Genomic DNA, 19813 nt, shown 5'->3' on the forward strand with positions numbered 1-19813 from the left:
TAACTGTATGGTGAGTTTTTATACATTTCCTGTCCGGAACATGATCCACTCAGACAGCCAGGGGCATGAAAAAGGATTTCTCATGGGGAGATCCCGTAACCAATCTCATGAACATATCTGGAACAAGTAGACTGCACTCAAACAACGGCCACATACAGCCACTTATGGGGAAGTTTGAAAGCCATCCTGTTGAGGTCGACTGATTATGATTAATGCCGATTAAATCGGGCCTTTTATTTTGTAATAATGACAATTACAACACATCAATAAATTATACCTCAAATAATGCAAGTGTTGGAGAAGAAAGTTAATGTGCAATATGTGCCATGTAAGAAAGCTAAAGTTTAAGTTCCTTGCTCAGAACATATGAAAGCTGGTGTTTCCTTTTAACATGTCTTCAATAGTCCCAGGTAAGAAGTTATAAGACTCTATACGTGTTGTATTTCATATACCTTTGACTATCGGATGTTCTTATAGGCACTTTAGTATTGCCATTTTAACAGTAGCTTCCGTCCCTCTCCTTGCTCCTACCTGGGCTTGAACCAGGAACACATCAGCCACCCTTGAAGCATTACCCATCGCCCTTGCAGAGCAAGGGGAACAACTTCAAGGTCTCAGAGCAAGTGACGTCACGTAATTGAAGCGCTATTAGCGTGCACCCCACTAACTAGCCATTTCACATCGGTTACACCAGCCTAATCTCGGGAGTTGATATGCTTGAAGCACAGCGACGAGCTGCTGGCAAATGCACAAAAGTGCTGTTCGAATGAATGCTTACGAGCCTGCTGCTGCCGCCTACCACCACTCAATCAAATACTTAATTATAACACAGAAATACAAGTCTTAGGTCATTAATATCGTCAAATCCCGAAACTATCATTTCAAAAACAAAACGTTCCTTTCAGTGAAATACGGAACCGTTCCATATTTTATCTAATGGGTGGCATCCGTAAATTTAAATACCCTGACTGTTGCACAGAACGAAAGAAAAGTGACAATTTCCCTAGTTAAAACAACTTAATGTTAGCAGGCAATATTAACTAAATAAGCAGGTTTAAAAAGATAGTGTGCATTGTTTAGGTACACATTGGTGCAACGACAGTGCTTTTTTTGCAAATGCGCTTGTTACTCATTTGGCGAAGTATTCAATGATAAATTAACAGGCAACGCAGCACAAACTAGTAATAGCAACCATGTGTTGTTAACTAGTGATTATGTTGAGATAAAAAAAAAAGATATGTTAAACGCTAGCTAGCACCTTACCTCCTTGCTACATTCGCATAACAGGTAGTCAGCCTGCCACGCAGTCTACCCGTGGAGGGCAATGTAACCGGCCATGATCGGTGTCCAAAAACGGCGATTGTTATGAAACTTGAAATCAGCCCCAATTAAGTCGGCCATTCCGAATAATCGGTCGACCTCTAATCCTGTTGCTATCGGTGTGTATTTTGTCCCTCCATTTCACAGTCAAGGCATGAAGGTCACACTGAAACCATGCTCAACTTAATTTCCATCCATTCCAGCAGACCTGTGACTTCACACTGGTTTGTCAATTCAATAAGTTCACATCAACAACTTTCAGGTCTCTGTAGTTGTCATAGTGAAGGGCATCTGAAGAAAAAAAGCTTAAATTTCAACCAACCACTGAGACCAGCTTTTGTTTATTTCAATTATCTTGAAAGCAATACATTTATTTAAATCAAACAGGCCAGGTACATTGTTTAATTAGTATTTGTTGAGCCAATTACACCAAGTCAAAAGGGTTTTCGCATGATGAGCATGCTGTGGTAAACGGCATCTAAAGGCTATAATAGTGGCAGCTGCATACACATAAAAATCAGATGGCACCCTAGTCTAGGACCGGCAACTGAACAATCTGCTTTCTTCTACTAAGGTACAACCCATTACTGCCACCTTACATCTTCAACTGAAACGGGTCACAATCTTCATTTGTTCTTCAGCACCTCTCCGATCTATCAATGAATCAGGAAGTGGGTGAGAATTAATGCCAAAAAAACCCTGCAACCTTAAGTGACCAAGTCCCAAAACCTCTGGTTAGTTGAATCAACTAAGTATTGGCCCAATGGCAATTACCTGTCGGTAATAAAATTGGTTTTGGCAAAACAAGATCAAGTACCTCAGTTTAAAACAAGCACTCAGACACCTGTTCAAGCACTATAAGATAACATTTGTCTACGGGTCTCAATACAGCCAAATATCGGTGCCATGATCACGCCAAGTACCCACTGTTCTGGGTCCTTGGCGTAGACATAGCCCTGTCACTCTCCGCCCCTCATGACACAGGCTCAACACGTACAGTCGGACTGCAACACCTCAAGGGGCAGATTTCGTTGAGACCAATATACATTCAGCCAGTGTGTAACCGAATGAGGCGGACTTACAATGACTTGCGGCTCCATGTCAACCCCACTACGACCAGTGTGCACTGCTACACCTCCAGACCATCTGAAAATAACAGATGTTACAGTTAAGTTTGAAAAGCCACAGATCAAGGCAACAGCATACATATTAAGTAGTGGGTCCAAATACATTGATGCTAGTTCTAGAGTATTGCACCACTAACAAACGTGATTAATAGGTTAGTACACTCTGCCCTCCTGGCGAGGGTCTGGGTACCTGGAAGTGTTCCGTACCCGCTTCCCACTAGAGGGCAGTCAAGTCATTGTGGGTCAGTTTGTCATGCAATGAGCAGGCAGACAGTGGCATTGGAGCCACAAGTACATCAAGGGGTAGGAAACACCATTAATACATGTGCTGAAAAACAAACCTATTAAACATTGGGGCCTACATGGATTCTCCATTGAAAGAGCTTTAGTCCATGAGTAGGTTTAATCTATAAATTCAAAATGTCATAGTTTAGTCACAAGGAAATCAGTCAATGGTACTAAATTCATTAGGCCCTGATCTATAGATTTCACAAGACAGGGAATACAGATTTTGGTCACAGATAAAGGCTCGCACGACAACCATTTACCTCAATCATCACAACATCTTCACGAGTGGATCAGATGATTGAGTGTGGCCTGTTCCACTTAAATGGCTGTGTGAAGTTGCTGGACATTGCAGGGAGACGCCATCATACACTTCGATACAAAGCATCATAAACATGCTCTGGTGAGTATGTAAGCCATGGAAGAACCGGGACATTTCAGCTCACAGGAACTGTGTACAGATCATGGCGACATAGGGCCATGCATTAGCGCTGAAACACGAGGTGAGGCAGATGGCGGCACAACAACGGGCCTCAGGATCTCATCACGGAATCTCTACATTGAAATTGCCATCGATAACATGCAATTGCGTTTGTTGTCCATAGCTTATGCCTGCCCATATCCTAACACCACAGGGCACTTCACAACTTTCCCTGCCATCTACCCGGTACAGTTAAAACTGGGATACACCTGTGAAGGGCACACTCCTCCAGCGTGCCAGCAAAGCTGAGCATTTTGCTGCTAAAGACACCGAACTGTAGTCAGGTCAAGACAACGATCGTCCTGAGACTGTTTGACAGCAATGAATGTTGCGCAAACCCAGTTTCAGCTGTCCGGGTAGCCGTCTCAGATCCTATAGGTGAAAATACGGCAGTCCTGACAAATTCTAAAACGTCGGGAGGCTGCTTATGGTAGAGAAATGAATATCCAAATCTGGCAACAGCTCTGGTGGACATTCCTGCAGTCGGCATGCTAATTGCACTCCCTCAGCTTGAGAGATCTTTGGCATTGTGTTGACAAAACTGCATATTTTATTGTCCACAGCACAAGGTGTACCTGTGTAATGATCATGCTGTTTAATAATGACGCTTATGTCATATCAGGTGGATGGATCATCTTGGCAAAGGAGAAATGCTCAAAGAAGTTCGTGCAAAACAGAGAAATAAGGTTCTTGTGCACATGGAAATTTCTGCAATCTTTTATTTCAGCTCATGAAACCAACCCGTTCATTTGCTCAGTAGCATTAACAAGCTTTGAGAATTTGTAACCATGTCTCTGCAGGCCTCAGATAATGTGGTAGAGGTTATCCATCACAAGTTCAGCGTGGTGCATGATTTCTCATCACAGACCTATTAGACATTTATTTTAAGACTTAGTTAAAATGCCATGGATGTTGTTTACCGTTATGTGCACACTGCACAGCATTCTTTCAGGAAGGAAAGGCAGCAATTATTTTGCTACTTCCAGGTTACATCCGCTAGGACAGGACACCAATCAGTGGTACTCCAATTTCTCATTGGCAGCTTCACATCTGAAGGACAACCAGAGAAAACGGGACATTACATGTATGATATGAACCCCAGTCATTTAGCCGTATTACATTTCATATACTGTTGCTGAGCCGTATTACATTTCATATACTGTTGCTGATGTTGGCGCTATGATCACTCCAAGTACCCACTGTTCTGGGTCCTTGGCGTAGACATAGCCCTGTCACTCTCCGCCCCTCATGACACAGGCTCAACACGTACAGTCGGACTGCAACACCTCAAGGGACAGATTGCTAGGGGAATACATTCAGCCAGTGCGTAACCAAACAAGGCAAGGACTTACCATGGCTTGTGGCACCATGTCATGACCCACTATGACCAGTAAGTCAGCACTGCTGCACCTCCAGACCATACTTTAGCTGAAAAGATGGTAAAAGTTAGGGCAACAAAGCCAACAAATAGTCAAAGTGTAGATATAATAAGTAGTTAGTCCAAGTAGATAGCTGCTAGTTCGACAGCCCTCAAAGTCTGGACCTCAAAGCCACTTCTGAGTTTGTTTCCTCTAAAATCAGGGACTGATTTAGAACTGTGATCCCAGGTGGGTCCAATAATCAGGTAGAACAGAACACCAGCAGGCTCCAGACCTCAAAGGGTAGCGTTTTTTCTTCACCAACAGAACTGATTGAAACTAGCAAAGCTTGATTAGTTGATTATTTAAATCAGCTGTGCTTCGACAAAAGCAAAACCAGCACCCCTTGGGGTCAAGAGGGCAGTTTGGGAAACCCTGTCTTAGGGCAAGGGTTGAATACCCCTGTTCTAAAGCGTCAGCCATATCAAGATCAAATGTGCTTGACTAATAGGTCAGACATCCTTTCCTCCCGGTGAGGGGGTGATACCTGGGCCTACCAGGCCTGGTTCCATGCCCACTGAACAGGGCAGCCGTGCCATCGTTGGTTAGTTTGTCTGCCCGCTCAGTGTAACAGTGGCATTGTAGGCACAGCTACATCGCAAAGGGCAACAACCACCAAGAGGTACCATTAGTAACTGGTCTTCTGAAAAACAATCCCATTAAACTGTTAGGGGCCTATGTGGATTCTCCACTGAAATAGCTTTAGCCCAGAAGTAGGCTTAATCAATGTCTGGGAAACCCGAACCAAGCATTCACAACCCAGCCTTATGAATTAGCATTTATTTGTAACCACGTCTCTGCAGGTCTCAGATTATGTGGTAGAGGTTATCCATCACAAGTTCAGCGTGGTGCATGATTTCTCGTCACAGACCTATTGGACATTTATTTTAAGACTTAGTGAAAACGCCATGGATGCTGCTTACCGTTAAGTGCACAGCATTCTTTCGGGGAGGAGAGGCGGCAATCACTCTGCTACTTCCAGGTTACATCCGCTAGGACAGGACACCAATCAGCAGTATGCCAATTTCTCATTGGCAGCTTCACATCCGAAGGACAACCAAAGAAAACAGGACGTTACATGTATGATATGAACCCGTCATTTAGCCGTATTACATTTCATATACTGTTGCTGATGTTGGCGCTATGATCACTCCAAGTACCCACTGTTCTGGATCCTTGGCGTAGACATAGCCCTGTCACTCTCCGCCCCTCATGACACAGGCTCAACACGTACAGTCGGACTGCAACACCTCAAGGGGCAGATTGCTAGGGGAATACATTCAGCCAGTGCATAACCAAACAAGGCAAGGACTTACCATGGCTTGTGGCACCATGTCATGACCCACTATGACCAGTAACTCAGCACTGCTGCACTTCCAGACCATCCTTTATCTGAAAAAAACAAGATGGTAACAGTTAAGGAAACCGATCTAGGCAACAAAGCCAACAAATAGTCAAAGTGTAGATATAATAAGTAGTTAGTCCAAGTAGATAGCTGCTAGTTCTGCAGCCCTCAGTCTGGACCTCAAAGCCAGTTCCACTGAGTTTGTTTCCTCTAAAATCAGGGACTGATTTAGGACTAGGACCCCAGGTGGGTCCAATAAATCAGGGAGAACAGAACACCAGCAGGCTCCAGACCTCGAAGGGTAGCGTTTTGGTCTTTGCACCAACAGAACTGATCCAAATTAACAAAGATTGATGATTAGTTGATTATTTAAATCAGCTGTGTAGTGCTTAGACCAAAAACATGCACCCCTTGGGGACAAGAGGACATTTTGGGAAACCCTGTCCTATAGCAAGTGTTCAATACCCCTGTTCTAAAGCATCAGTCATACCAAGATCAAATGTGCTTGATTAATAGGTCATAGACATACACTCCATGCCATCATTGGTTAGTTTGTCTGCCCACTCACTAAGTGGCATTGTAGGCAGTTACATCACAAAGGGCAAGAACCCCCAAGAGGTACCATTAGTAACTAATCTTCTGAGAAACAAACCCATTAAACTGTTAGGAGAGGCCTATATGGATTCTTCAATGAAATAGCTTTAGCCCAGAAGTAGACGTAATCCATGTCTGGGAAACCAGAACCAAGCATTCACAACCCAGCCTTATGAACCAGCATTTATTTGTAACCAGGTCTGTGCAGGTCTCAGATTATGTGGTAGAGGTTATCCATCACAAGTTCAGCGTGGTGCATGATTTCTCATCACAGACCAATTACACTTTACTTCTTTAGACTGGACAGAGTTCCAAATGCCACCTGGTGTAACTTACCACTATATTAGATTTTTTCAGGGAGAAAAGGCAGGCATTACTGCTACTTTCATGTGCCATCTGCTTGGCTAGTGACACCAATAGATTATGGCGGTATCTAATGTTCCCCTTAGTACTCTTCACCTCCGAGACAACTATAAAAAAAGAACACAGGACATTAGTCATTCTTTACCCTTAAAAAGAGCAACTCCGCCACAAACATTCACAATCTCCAGCACTAAAACAGTCTACATATGTGGAAACGGCACAGTTACGTTATAGCCGATAACAAAACTAGAAATCGTAAGGACTGATTTTCAAACACTGATATTCGCGGGTCATGGGGAGCAAGAAAATAGACTCCCTCTGGTTAAATGCTATTATATCGTTTTTTGGGTTTTTTTTTTAAACAGTTTCTTACTTCTAAGCCTACCGTGATGTCAGAAGCATTTAGGACCTTTATCTTAACCACAGAAACGCAACGTTTTCGCACATGTAGACACTGGTTTGGTGCTGGAGATAATGAGTTTGAAAAGTGGAGTTGCCCTTTAGTTTACATATACATAAAATGTAGACAAATCTATGAGGGCCCAGGTGGCCGCCGCAATCGAAAAAACGGAAACGCCACAAACCGAGCCTGCAACGCCTCTAATTAGATAACATTTTAAAGAAATAAGGCATAAAAAGCATGCATACCCCGCTAGAAATGAAACGCATACGACGTGAGTGACTGGCAGTCAGTGAGCTCCTTTTGCTAGCCGCAATTGCCAACAGCCAATGTCAGACTAAGTTACATGCGTTAATTTGAACCAGCAACATGTTACTTCGAATATTTATCAGACGCTCCAGAAACATCGTTGCCAAACGTATCAGAAACCGTCTGTACAGTACTACAGTAGGTAGGCCTGAAACTAAAAACACGTAAACCAACATGTGCTACTCACCATACTCAGACCTCTGAGTGAGAACAGAAGACAAGAGAACGAGAAACCGGGAGGTATCTATTTATAAGGATCACCTACGGAATCTTTGAAGGACAATTTAAGGCAAGCAAATATGCGTTCGAGTGGTTTCATTCAATCGCATACAGGTCCACTAGCTAGGTTTCCATTCAACTGGCGGCAGGTTTAAGTGAATACTCCAGAATAAGCAAAAAGTAAATATGCGCCTTTTCCACACCAGTGGGGTTTCAACCAAATGTACTTTTTGCGGATCAAAACCAGTGCGTCGTTAAGTAGTGCACACCAAATGTACGTTTTCGCGTAAGTCTTCATGTACCCAATAAAAGATTATAGTTCAATATGTTTCCATCGCATTTTCAACTCTACTGATAATTTTGTCACTAAAACTGTTGCATTAATTAAATAGCAAATATTCCTACTCTGGCCTTGGCATGTGCACTCTAGCCCAAGGTTTCCCATAGTCGGTCCTGGGCCCCCAGGTGCATGTTTTGTTTTTTGCCCTAGTACTACACAGCTGATTCAACTTACCAACTCATCAATCTTTGATTGTTTGAATCCGCTTTGCAGTGCTTTTGCAAAAAACAAAACGTGCACACAGGGGAGGGGGGCCCCAGGACCGACTTTGGGAAACCCTGCTCTAACCAACAGCTCACAGTGCTGGTAGGCTGTAGACGCAGTGGCCCAAATGTATTTATTTTTTAGGAACTGTCTGGGTCTCAACCTACTGTTGAGAGTTAGCATAATAGAATACACAAGGTGCCATTTCGAAATTTGGTTGCGCATCAGCAGTCACTCGATTAGCTCGTGTCAGCTAAATGTATTTAGATTGGTAAATGAGTCTAGAGGCCAGCTATCTAAACTTGTAGTATCATGGTCGAATTACTGACCAGGGTGTGGCCCATTGATCGTCAGTGACCATATTAAAAGCTGCATTTTTTCTATCCGCTCCACGGCAAAATTAGTAGAATTACAGCAAACTTGCTTTAAAACGGCAACATTTTCTCGACGTCCCATGGCAGAATTGTTTTCTCTTCGCTGGCACGAGGGGGGCCTATAAAATGTTTTGCTCGCAGAGGGGAGGGCAGGGGTGGGGTACGCAGAGCCACTGCAGCCCCCATGATTTCCCATTCCTGATCTACATGAGATTATGGATAAGAGTGAGAATATTTGTGTTTGTCAAACGGCAGTCAAGCATCAGTCATCGTCACCAGAATAAGACCCAGGATATTTTTTGGAAAGGAGCATGAAGATCACAGTGCACCTTCACCGTCCTGTGAAGTTCATCATTTACAATATTTAATCTGTAGCCTAATAAACGGCATGGTCTCCCGAGTCGTAGTGGGAGAAACACACACCATGTTATCACGACTCCAAATTTACTACGATAGGATGGTTATATCAATATTTGCGCATAAAGGCGTTTCCACTGCCATTTCACACATAATGAACTTTACAGACACAAAAAGATCACACCATGAACGAACAAATTATTTGTCCTCATTTATAAAATTCAACCTAAATTTCCTGTTTCCATAACAGCTGTCCTGACTTTTAAAAAAATAAGATATGACTTTACTCACATAAACTGTAGATGGAAACATGGTTAAAGTTGATCCAAAATAGAAGCTACGATGAAGACATCTGATATGTTGATTGCTATACAGTGGGTGCAATAGAGTCACCATGATCACTCTCCTTGGTGTAAGTGTCATGTTTTCATATGTAATAATAAATATGCCATAGCTATACATTTTATTGGCACAATGATAAGGATTAGATAAATTTAGTCATTGCCAAAGTAATTGTTTTTTATACTAGTTGGACATGAACACTTTTAGCCCAGTATTAAAATCCACGAAAAAGTGTGCGTGAAGACAAATGCTTACAAAAGAAGAGACCAAACAAATTTAGTGAAAATAAAATGTACTTGATAAATAGAATGAGTGTAGTGCATTCATGTCATTTGATACAGAAATGCTATTATTTCATTGAATTTGACCAGACAATGAAAAACAAACTGAGATTTAGCAATAATCTGGAAACATGCTGATCAAATCTGGATCATTTGATGGAACAAACATAGGAATTACACATTTTGTACACCTCAGCTTCTCCAGATACATCTAGAAAAAGAGCAACAATTCTGTACAAATTCCCCAAATCTGTTGCTGAAACATGATGCTTCAGAGTATTTTAGCAGTAATGTCCTTGTCCCTGTTCAAATACTGAAAATTAATCCTCCATCTTCTCTTCTTTGTCATAAATCCATAATCTGATATCCATGTGTTGGGGCAAACTAATAAGTGGAACACTTGCCTCCAGATACTACTCTCTTAGCCAAAAGGTAAAGATTTCACCTATCCTGTTACTTTAGATCAGGTATTTCTTCAAGGAAGGGAGTAAAGAAGAATGCATTTTCAAAGAACTCAAACAGGGGCCCTTCATTCCCCCTTGTTGATGCTCACTAAGAGCCTGGTGTGAGGCCCACTGCCGATAGACGCTCCATCTGTCTCCTTTTGTCCTTGGCTCGGTTGATGGTCATCTTGAACAGGCGGCAGTACAACTCCATAGCGGCTGGTGTGTCATCATTCCAAGTCACCAGGCTGGGGTTGCAGTTAAGAGTCCACCAGCCCCACTGTGGGTATATTCATCTTGGCCGCGTCACGGACCCCCACGTGCTGCTGGAAGACGTTGTTCAGCATTGAGAGGAAGACGATGAGGTCAGGCAGCCGAACCCCAGGGCCATACTGGATGGGTGCGTTGGTGAGCAGGCCGCCCTGCCAGTAGCGTGTGTGGGCATATTCTCCGCAGTCTTACGCCGTGCTCTCCACCAGGTGACCAAACTGGCGGCGGCGGGAGACGAAGCGGATGACGCCGCCACGGTAGGCGATGTGGGCGGTAAAGTTCAGGGCGCTCTGGAGGTGCTCCACTGTCTGGTCTAGGTCGATGATGTCTTGGTCCAGACGACTGCCGAACATCTAGGGCTCCATCAGCCTACAACAGAGGGAGGTAGAAAGAGCGGGAGCAAAGGAGAAAGCGAAACCAGAGATTGATTGTTTGTGTGGGAACGTCATTCTGTTTATACTTACATGTTGTCTCTAATATCTGAAAGCTGAAACATTTTGCCCAATGGAGATTCTTTATTCTACTCGTCTAATCCAAGATGGTAGAGAAGAGTCATAAGTCTAATGTGAACCACAATGACAAGTTGACAAAAAAAAATCATAGTGCAACTGTTAGATGAAATATGGAAATCATAGTCAACACACCTGTGTCTGCAGCCTTTCTTGTGGCCGAGGTGAACTCTGGCATCGAATAGATCTTTCAAGGAGAACAGTTCTGACAAGCGGAAGAAATCTGGCATTTCAACAGGAAGGTTCAGGATCTTGTCAGTGACATCTACAAAAAAAAAAAAAGAGAGAAGAGATTATCGCCTTGTGATGGTGGAGTAGAGAATGTTTATGAATGCGTGTAAAACTTAATATCCATACCTATAACTAATGTAAGATAGCTAAATGTACGTGTCGCTGACAACTGCCTACCTGTGCTGTCAGTTTGCAAGGGGAGTGTTTTGACGGCCGCAGCAGTCGCACAGAGCGGTCCAATACAGGAATATCCGGCTGCAACAAGCCAGGGGTGGTGGAGCCTGCACAAACCTAAGAAACACACCAGCATCAAGTTAGCTAGCAGTCATAAAATTACAACAGTAGCTAACTACAACATATCAGCGATTACATTGTAGCGCTGACTATCCAACTTGATTTGAATGTGTGATGTAGAGGGCTGCATTCCCGATGGACCCGACAGAGATTATTGCGGTGCGCCAGGAGCGGGAAATCAAACAGATTACTTTGGCATTCAAATATTTGTTGTCCCGCAGATTATTTGAAAATGTTTGTCATGATGCTTTGCATGCATTATTTTAAGCCTACCTATTGTATTAAAAGCATAATTTTTTTGGCATAATTCACACATAATTCACTGGTTCAACTTCAGTAGCCTACCTCTCCTCTATAGTTGGGTATGTAAGTTCAAGTGTGCCTAGTATGTGTGGTCTCATTGAAATAGAGTAGGCTGCCTACATGGGCAGAGAATCAAGTGGCAGTTAAATATGAAATTAACTACATATGATTAGACTGTTGTTTACTACCGTGTCTGTAAATAAATATTGATAACGGAAAAAAGTGTAGGGAGCTCAACCAACGTGAGCCGAGGTGCAGTAAAAAATACATTTAAAAAAAATCATTAAAAATGAAAAGGCTGCAGTGCATTCAGAAAGTATTCAGACCCCTTGACTTTTTCCACATTTTGTTACGCTACAGCCTTATTCTAAAATTGATTAAATCGTTTTTTCCCCTCAATCTACACACAATACCCCACAATGACAAAGCAAATACAGGTTCTTAGCAAGTCGCCCTAAATCTTGTGAGATGCTAATAGCCAGCAAATAAATGTACTGAGTAAGAGCAAACGTAGCTAGCTAATACAGCCTGATAATACCAGTGATGGTGTAGACCTAAATCCACATGTTGTTTGTGCAACAGTATCTTCTAAATCAAAGAGGAATATGCAAAGCAAGAATATGTTAGCTACATTAAGTAGCTAAGAGAAAACATGCAATGTAGCCAAAGCTTATAGTGTCCACTAGAAAACACTTATCAACACTTTAGTTCCTACCATGTCACAATAACTCCTCCCTGGCATTTTTATTTATTGTCATCTCAAACACTGTATTCAAAGTGTTCACTATTATAACAATAGAATTAGAATGACTATTCTATTTCCATGATTCCAGCAGTTTTGCTCTAATTCGCAAGTCAAATCACAATTGCAACATTTGGTTAAAAATAAGTCCTCGATTATTTGCCCATGTCGTGCAGCGCTACGTGGCAGTGTGGAAATTCTCTCAATTGAGCAGTGGCATAAAGTACTTAAGTAGTACTTGAAAGTATTTTTTACTTAAGTCGTTTTTTTTTTTGTATCTGTACTTGACTATTTTTGACAACTTTTACTAAACTACATTCCGAAAGAAAATACTGTACATTTTACTCCATACATTTTCCCTGACACCTAAAAGTACTTGTTACATTTTGAATGCTTAGCAGGACAGGAAAATGGTCCAATTCACACACTTGTCAAGAGAACATCCATGGTCATCTACTGCCTCTGCTCTGAAGGACTCACTAAACACAAATGCTTTGTATGTAAATTAAGTCTGAGTGTTGGAGTGCGCCCCTGGCTAGCAGTAAATAATTAAAAAAAGAAAATGGTGCCATCTGGTTTGCTTAATAAGGAATTTGAAATTATTTACACTTGTACTTTTGATACTTAAGTACATTTTATCAATTACATTTACTTTTGACACTTAAGTATACTTAAAACCAAATACTTTTAGACTTTTACTCAAGTAGTATTTTACTGGATGACTTTCACTTGAGTAATTTTCTATTAAACATATCTTTACTTTTACTCAAGTATGACAATTGGGTACTTTTTCCACCACAGCAATTGAGTGCAGGAAATGCAGAAATGATAAGTGCTGAAATTTGTTTTGGTTGAATTGAACAGTATAAAACAATCAGAATGGAGAAAGACTCACTGAAATCACTTAGATTGTATGTGTTGCCACCCTAGGATCACTCACTACTCATAAAGCAAATGTACAACTTTCACTATTCAAAAACTAAAAATACCATCCAATTAAAAAAAAAAAATACTGTGATATAATATTTGGGCCATATTACCCAGCCCAACTGAGGAGTGACTTCCATCTGGCCACTCTACCATAAAGGCCTGATTGGTGGAGTGCTGCAGTGATGGTTGTCCTTCTGGAAGGCCCTTCTCCCCCGAATGGTCAGTTTAGCGGGGCGGCCAGCTCTAGGAAGAGTCTTCGTGGTTCTAAACTTCTTCCATTTAAGAATGATGGAGGCCACTGTGTTCTTGGGGACCTTCAATGCTGCAGAAATATTTTGGCACCCTGCCCCAGGTCTGTGCCTCAACACAATCCTGTCCCGGAGCTCTACAGACAATTCCTTCGATCTCATGGCTTGGTTTTTGCTCTGACATGCACTGTCAACTGTGGGACCTTATATAGACAGGTGTGTGCATTTCCAAATCATGTCCAATCAATTTAATTTACCACAGGTGGACTCCAATCAAGTTGTAGAAACATCTCAAGGATGATCAATGGAAACAGGATGCACCTGAGCTCAAAGCAAAGGGTCTGAATACCTATGTAAATAATGTATCTTTAATTTTGGGGGGAGTTGTGTATAGATTGAGGGGGGGAAAAGAGAGAATGTAATCAATTTTAGAATAAGGCTGTAATGTAACAAAATGTGGAAAAGGGGAAGGAGTCTGAATATTTTCCCAAATTTTAATGATATCCTATATGCAAAACGTAGCAAGTGTTGCTGTCATCATTCTTGTTGCTTTAAGTTCAGTAGCCATACGTGAGAGTTTAGGTGCGCGTGTGGTCTCAATTAAGTAGAGTAGGATATAGCCTATGCATGGGCGGAGAAGCATGGGGCAGTCATCTTTCCAAGGAAATGTACTTTCTCCTAAATATGATTAGGCTATAGTTTACTCCGTCTGAAAATCTTCCCACTCCTAAAAGGTAGGCTATGAAAATAGCTCAAGAGAAAGTGCAAGTCTCCAACTCTGCACTCTTCAAACTACATCTACAATATTGTCTGATATAAACTCAGCAAAAAAAATAAACGTTCTCTCACTGTCAACTGTGTTTATTTTCAGCAAACTTAACAAGTGTAAATATTTGTATGAACATAACAAGATTCATCAACAGACAAACTGAACAAGTTCCACAGACATGTGACTAACAGAAATGGAATAATGTGTCCCTGAACAAAGGGGGGGGGTCAAAATCAAAAGTAACAGTCAGTATCTGGTGTGGCCACCAGCTGCATAAAGTACTGCAGTGCATCTCCTCCTCATGGACTGCACCAGATTTGCCAGTTCTTGCTGTGAGATGTTACCCCACTCTTCCACCAAGGCACCTGCAAGTTCCCGGACATTTCTGGGGGGAATGGCCCTAGCCCTCACCCTCCGATCCAACAGGTCCCAGATGTGCTCAATAGGATTGAGATCTGGGTTCTTCGCTGGCCATGGCAGAACACTGACATTCCGGTCTTGCAGGAAATCACGCACAGAACGAACAGTATGGCTGGTGGTATTGTCATGCTGGAGGGTCATGTCAGGATGAGCCTGCAGGAAGGGTACCACATGAGGGAGGAGGATGTCTTCCCTGTAACGCACAGCGTTGAGATTGCCAGCAATGACAACAAGCTCAGTCCGATGATGCTGTGACACACCGTCCCAGACCATGACGGACCCTCCACCTCCAAATCGATCCCGCTCCAGAGTACAGGCCTCGGTGTAACGCTCATTCCTTCGACGATAAACGCGAATCCGACCATCACCCTTGGTGAGACAAAACCGTAACTCGTTATTGAAGAGCACTTTTTGCCAGTCCTGTCTGGTCCAGCGACGGTGGGTTTGTGCCCATTGGCGACGTTGTTGCCTGGATTTCTGGTGAGGACCTGCCTTACAACATGCTTACAAGCCCACAGTCCAGCCTCTCTCAGCCTATTGCGGACAGTCTGAGCACTGATGGAGGGATTGTACGTTCCTGGTGTAACTCGGGCAGTTGTTGTTGCCATCCTGTACCTGTCCTGCAGGTGTGATGTTCGGATGTACCGATCCTGTGCAGGTGTTGTTACGTGGTCTGCCACTGCGAGGATGATCAGCTGTCCGTCCTGTCTCCCTGTAGCTCTGTCTTAGGCGTCTCACAGTACGGACATTGCAATTTATTGCCCTGGCCACATCTGCAGTCCTCATGCCTCCTTGCAGCATGCCTAAGGCACGGTCATGCAGATGAGCAGGGAGCATGGGCATCTTTCTTTTGGTGTTTTTCAGAGTCAGTAGAAAGGTCTCTTCAGTGTCCTAGGTTTTCATAACTGTGACCTTAATTGCCTATCGTCTGTAAGCTGTTAGTGTCTTAACAACACTTCCACAGGTGCATGCTCATTATTTGTTTATGGTTCATCGAACAAGCATGGGAAACAGTGTTTAAACCCTATACAATGAAGATCTGTGAAGTTATTTGGATTTTTAGGAGTTATCTTTGAAAGACAGGGTCCTGAAAAAGGGACGTTTCTTTTTTTGCTAAGTTTATGTGCAGACAGAGCTCCCTGCCTACCAGGACCTCTACATCATGCGGTGTGAAAAGTATACCTGGAAAACTGTCAAAGACCCCAAGCCATAGACTATTCTCTGTACTGCAGCATGGCAAGAGGTACCGGTGCATCAAGTCTGACACCAATATGCTCCTGAATAGCTTCTATCCCCAAGGAATACAACTGATAAATAGCTATAAAAAAAAGTTTCAAAAAGAGCTTCACGGACTGTTTACCTTGTATCTTTATTGACCTTATTTCAATATTTGCGCTGTCTCTATGCACACTCACAGGGCCCTACACACTCACTGTCACTCCAACACACAAAGACTCACTGCATAATTTGCTCACTCACACATAATATTCACATACATTTATACAGACTCTACACACCCACTCACATACAAGCTGCTGCTACTGTTCTTATATCCTGTTGCCTAGTCCCCTTACCCCTATACATGTCTACATCCATCACTCCAGTTTCCCTGCACATGTAAATATGGTATTGGAACGGACTTTTTAAATATTTCCTGTATATTGTATGCTTGCTTACTTTGTGTATTTCATATTTTCTATTCCTCGTGTTTTTTTCTAGTAATAGATTGTTATTGATTATTGCATTGTTACTTATTATTACTTGTACATGTCAAATACTAGTATACTGTAGCCCAGTAATACAGATAGCCTAAAATAATGGGCCACCTGAGAATCTCTGGTAAATTAACCTATTTCTTAAATTATTTTTGCACATTTGATACAGCCTATAGGGGGAAAAATTGCTGGGACTAGGTCGGGTTTTGGACAATTCTTGCGGTTGTGGGTGGGAGTCGGACAGAAAGGCAGAGGGTGCGGGCGGGCGGGAGAAAGACGAAGAAATCAGGCCCAGGCAGACCTCTAGTGTGACGCTACTGCTAGCTAGCCAGTATGCATTGGTTGTGTAATGGAATTATCGGCCTATCAAACGAGCAAAGGTTGTACAGTTTTACAAGGTAGCAAAATAGATTTATAATCTATTTTCTTTAGAAACATAACCAACATACATAAATTGATTATATCATTTAAATAAACTGTACCTTTGGTAAAAACTCCGGCTGCCATGTTTGATTGGGCTCTGTACCCTCCCACTGAAGGTCAAATAAAAATGTGACTGGGTAGTTGTAGTCCATTGGCTGTTCCGTGGGCGCTAGATCAAGCGTCAATAATTTATATTGGACCACAACTCCCATGAACATTCATTAATTTGAATGTTTATTCAAAAACTTTATTGAAATGTAATACAAAATAAATGTACAGGTAACTGCCAAAATAAAGGAAACACCAACATAATGCGTCTTAAATTGGGCGTTCGGCCGCCACGAGCCGCCAGAACAGCATCAATGCGCATTGGCGTATATTCTACAAGTGTTTTGAACTCCATTTGTGAGATGTGCAGTAGCGGTGTCTGTATAAAATCACTGGGGAAGTCAAGCTTGTAAAAAAGCCATTTAACAAGTTAGTTTGTGATAACTGTGTTGTTTGCTCTATAACCCATTCCTTCATAAGCCACCGTGATATAGCCTAAAATAAGGCAGAGACAACAAAAAGACAACTGGCACACAGTGGCGGAATAAATTGAACGACACATACCTTTGTTTAATCACATAACCTGAGAGCAATCTGTCAGTTGAAGTCCGCAAAACAAATATTGCATGTAACAAACAGTTAGACCAACAGCGTGGAAAAACAAGTTAATGTTTTTGACAGTTTCCTAAACAACCATACTGAACAAAAATATAAACGCAACATGTAAAGTCTTGGTTTCATGAGTTGAAATAAAAGATCACAGAAATGTACCATACACACAAAAAGCTTATTTCTCTCAAATTTTGTGCACAAATTTGTTTACATCTCTGTTAGTGAGCATTTCTCCTTTGCCAAGATAATCCATCCACCTGACAGGTGTGGTGTATCAAGAAGCTGATTAAACCGCATGATCATTACACAGGTGCACCTTGTGCTGGGGACAATAAAAGGCCACTTGAAAATGTGCAGTTTTCCCACACAACACAATAGCACAGATGTCTCAAGTTTTTCTATTGGCATGCTGACTGCACGAATGTCCACCAGCGCTGTTGCCAGAGAATTGAATGTTAATTTCTCTACCATAAGCCACCTCCAACGTGGTTTACAAAAATGTGGTAATACTTTCAACCGGCCTTACAACCGCAGACCACGTGTAACCTAGTCAACCCAGGACCTCCACATCCAGCTTCACATCCAGCTTCTGAGACCAGCCACTCAGACAGCTGATGAAACTAATGAGTATTTCTGTCTGTAATAAAGCCCTTTTGTGATGAAAAACTAATTCTGATTGGCTGGGCCTGGCTTCCCCAGTGGGTGGGGGCCTATGCCCTCCCAGGCCCACCCATGGCTGCACCCCTGCCCAGTCATGTGAAATCCATAGATTAGGGCCTAATTTATTTATTTCAATTGACTGACTTCGTTATATGAACTGTAAATATATTTCTAAACTGTAAATAATATATTTAAATGTATAAAATCGTTGAAATTGTTGCATGTTGCATTTAGATTTTTGTTCAGTATAGAACCACCGAGTTAGCACAAAGACAACAGGAGCACTGCCTCCACTATTCCAGCACCATTTCAACATCATCAAATCAACTAGGCTACATATCATTAGTTTAATACCGCGAAAACAAAATTAAATATACCAAAAACGATTTAGTCCAATCAATGTTGCTAAATATAATGTGGCTGTCCATGGTAATGATTTGTTTCGTGCTCAAGAAATAAAAAACAAAAACAAGTTGACTTTTATTTTTATTTTTTATTTCACCTTTATTTAACCAGGTAGGCTAGTTGAGAACAAGTTCTCATTTACAACTGCGACCTGGCCAAGAAAAAGCACAGCAGTTCGACACATACAACAACACAGAGTTACACATGGAATAAACAAACATACAGTCAATAATACAGTAGAAAAAAGAAAAATGTATATACAGTGAGTGCAAATGAGGTAAGATAATGGAGGTAAGGCAATAAATAGGCCACGGTGGCGAAGTAATTACAATATAGCAATTAGACACTGGAATGGTAGATGTGCAGAAGATGAATGTGCAAGTAGAGGTACTGGGGTGCAAAGGTGGAAGATAAATAAATAAATACAGTATGGGGATGAGGTAGTTGGATGGGTGCAGGTGCAGTGATCTTTGAGCTGCTCTGACAGCTGGTGCTTAAAGCTAGTGAGGGAGATATGGGTCTCCAGCTTCAGTGATTTTTGCAGTTCATCCAGTCATTGGCAGCAGAGAACTGGAAGGAAAGGTGGCCAAAGGAGGAATAGGCTTTGGGGGTGACCAGAGAGATATACCTGTGTGCTACGGGTGGGTGCTGCTATGGTGACCAGTGAGCTGAGATAAGGCGGGGCTTTAACTAGCAGAGACTTGTAGATGACCTGGAGCCATTGGGTTTGGTGACGAGTATGAAGCGAGGGCCAGCCAACAAGAGCGTACAGGTCACAGTGGTGGGTAGTATATGGGGCTTTGGTGACAAAATGGATGGCACTGTGATCGACTGCATCTAATTTGTTGAGTAGAGTATTGGAGGCTATTTTATAGATGACATCGCCGATGTCGAGGATCGGTAGGATGGTCAGTTTTACGAGGGTATGTTTGGCAGCATGAGTGAAGGATGCTTTGTTGCGAAATAGGAAGCCGACTCACTCTACTTCTAGACTAGTTGAACGCCAATGCCATCCTCTTCTTTCATGTTGGC

The 19813-nt window shown here is 42.2% G+C and overlaps 1 long non-coding RNA gene, 3 other non-coding genes and 1 pseudogene across 4 annotated transcripts; all 5 read right to left on the bottom strand.

The window, feature by feature from the left end:
* Positions 1-1631: 1631 nt before the first annotated feature.
* LOC106562957 (uncharacterized) lies at positions 1632-8112 on the bottom strand. The gene is made up of 8 exons (XR_001319149.2): positions 7830-8112; positions 6907-7040; positions 5948-6023; positions 5555-5669; positions 4566-4641; positions 4134-4263; positions 2403-2466; positions 1632-1973 (listed from the first exon to the last, which is right to left on the bottom strand). It is a non-coding gene; the product is annotated as an uncharacterized lncRNA (long non-coding RNA).
* On the bottom strand, positions 2215-2346 carry LOC123725271 (small nucleolar RNA SNORA17). The gene has a single exon (XR_006757772.1). It is a non-coding gene; the product is annotated as a small nucleolar RNA SNORA17 (small nucleolar RNA).
* On the bottom strand, positions 4381-4512 carry LOC123725273 (small nucleolar RNA SNORA17). Its single transcript, XR_006757774.1, has one exon. It is a non-coding gene; the product is annotated as a small nucleolar RNA SNORA17 (small nucleolar RNA).
* On the bottom strand, positions 5763-5894 carry LOC123725272 (small nucleolar RNA SNORA17). The gene has a single exon (XR_006757773.1). It is a non-coding gene; the product is annotated as a small nucleolar RNA SNORA17 (small nucleolar RNA).
* Positions 8113-9334: 1222 nt separating the features above from the next.
* On the bottom strand, positions 9335-17167 carry LOC106562958 (28S ribosomal protein S2, mitochondrial-like; annotated as a pseudogene).
* Positions 17168-19813: the final 2646 nt, after the last annotated feature.

This window comes from Salmo salar, chromosome ssa11 (genome assembly GCF_905237065.1).
Source record: "Salmo salar chromosome ssa11, Ssal_v3.1, whole genome shotgun sequence".
Classification (NCBI taxonomy): Eukaryota; Metazoa; Chordata; class Actinopteri; order Salmoniformes; family Salmonidae; genus Salmo; species Salmo salar.